Source organism: Elephantulus edwardii, unplaced genomic scaffold (assembly GCF_000299155.1).
Source record: "Elephantulus edwardii isolate Elephantulus edwardi_28Jun2011 unplaced genomic scaffold, EleEdw1.0 scaffold00010, whole genome shotgun sequence".
Lineage (NCBI taxonomy): Eukaryota > Metazoa > Chordata > Mammalia > Macroscelidea > Macroscelididae > Elephantulus > Elephantulus edwardii.
Genome location: NW_006399760.1, coordinates 25,471,326 through 25,471,803, shown reverse-complemented (window position 1 = coordinate 25,471,803; position 478 = coordinate 25,471,326).

Below are 478 nucleotides of genomic sequence, written 5' to 3'. Positions count from 1 at the left end.
GAAGTTCAAGCTGCTTTGAAGGAAAGAGCAAAAAATAAGGCCCCAGGAATAGATGGTATACCAATTGACGTATTTCAACTAACAGATGTGCCCTGGACGTGCTCACCAAGTTGTGTCAAGAAATCTGGAGAACAACCACTTGATTAACTGACTCAAAGAGATCTATATTTGTTCCTATCCCAAAGAAGGGTAACCCAACAGAGTGTGGAAATTATAGAACAATATCATTGATTCCACATGTAAGCAAGACTCCACTGAAGATTATCCAAGGACGACTGGAATAGCACATTAGCAGAGAACTGCCAGAAGTCCAGGCTGGGTTTAGAAGGGGTCGTGGTACTAGGGATATTGTAGCTGATGTTAGGTGGATTTTAGCTGAAAGCAGGGAATACCAGAAGAATGTCTATCTGTGTTTCATTGACTGTGTGGATCATAACAAACTATGGCTGACTCTGAGAAGAATGGGAATCCCAGAACA